We start from the raw sequence: 1,655 nt of genomic DNA, 5'->3' as shown, positions 1-1,655 counted from the left end.
GTTTTTATGAACATTTCTTTACATGTAGTTGGGAAGACATTTATAGTCAATTATAACTCTTAATAGTGTGCTTGCTGGCTAATAGTAAGGTTATAATTTTAGCCTTATTGAAAAGCCAACAGTTTTCCAAAATTGTATACCATTTGAATGTTCTCCAGTTGTATTTGAGCATCACAATTGCTGCACATTCTTACCAGCACTATCCGTTTTGTTGGGGGAGGGGAATGTATATCAGTTTACACAACACCAATATGATGGGTATGTAACACTGTTGTGCTGAGGTTTTTATATGCACTTCCTTAATCATTAATAATATTGTGAAAACTATAGCTATTAGTCATTTGCATATCCTCTTTTGTGGGACATCATTTAAAATCTGTGCCCATTTCTTTAAAATTCAGTCATCCGTCTTTTTCATAAAATTATAAAATTTTTTATAATCTATGTATGAGTCCTGTCTTAGATATGTTTTCTGAAAATATATTCTTCAACTAAGTGAATTACCATTCCTTAAATTAATGGTGAATTCAAAGTACTCAAATTTCACTTTCAATGAAATCTAATTAATCAATATTATCTATTAATGTTATCGTTCTTTACGTCCTTTTAAAGAAATCTTTGCCTAATCCAAAGCCATAGTTATTCTCTTATATTACCTTCAACATTCTATATTACATTACCATTTCATTCAGGCCTATGTTCCATCTAAAATTTACATTTGTGTCTGGTGTTTAAAAGGGATGAAGTTTGCTACATATTATTTTTCAAAATGTTTTAAAATTTATTAGTACATATTTGTGTGTTACAGTATGTTGTTTCAATACATGCATGTCTAGCACAATGAACTTTACCATATTAATATCTCGTTTTATTTGGAACCATTCATTTTCAAATTATCTTTTCCACACTGCACATCACATTACACTTAGATAACAGTGTACGGATGAGTATATTTCTGAACACACATTTGTTTATCTATCCATGTGTCAATACCACACTATTTTAGTTGCTATGATTGTGTAATAATAAGTCTTGATAACTGATATGGCCCAAACATCATATCTAGGAGTTCAGACCAAAAAAGATAAAGATTCCAGATCCTAGATTACACCACAGTCTATAGGTCAATCAAAGCAGCAAAATAAAGTGATCAGTGGAAATAACTTGGAAATATTTCTGAATTTTTGTTGATACAGGTTATCAGATCCACTGAAGATGCCTAAAGAGGGAATGAGAAAAAAGAGACCAGGAGAAGAAAAAGAACAGGAAGAGGTATAAATGCCTTACTGCCTGATCAGAAGTCTAATTATAGCAGTTCTACCACTTCTGCAAGGCAGAAACCTGACCCCCGATTCTGTTCTACAACTTCAGCATTCAGAGTTGGGGTACACTTACCTCCTCCCCGTCTGAGATCCAAATACTTCACTTGCAATTTATATGACATTACATATCAGTGGCTTGATCCACCCCCTATATTTTACCAAAATCTATTGCCTTCAATATTCCGCTGTATCCAAATTTTATGGAGCTATGCAGGAAGCTAACTTCATTTCTGGGAGTCCAGCCTGTGGAGGATCAGTCAAATTAATCTTGTATTCCTACCCATAATACATTTGAGGAGATTTCTCAAGAGTCAATTAGAGACTTAGTTTGGA

This window comes from Galeopterus variegatus, unplaced genomic scaffold, assembly GCF_000696425.1.
Source record: "Galeopterus variegatus unplaced genomic scaffold, G_variegatus-3.0.2 Scaffold7402, whole genome shotgun sequence".
Classification (NCBI taxonomy): Eukaryota; Metazoa; Chordata; class Mammalia; order Dermoptera; family Cynocephalidae; genus Galeopterus; species Galeopterus variegatus.
This window is presented reverse-complemented; position numbering follows the sequence as displayed.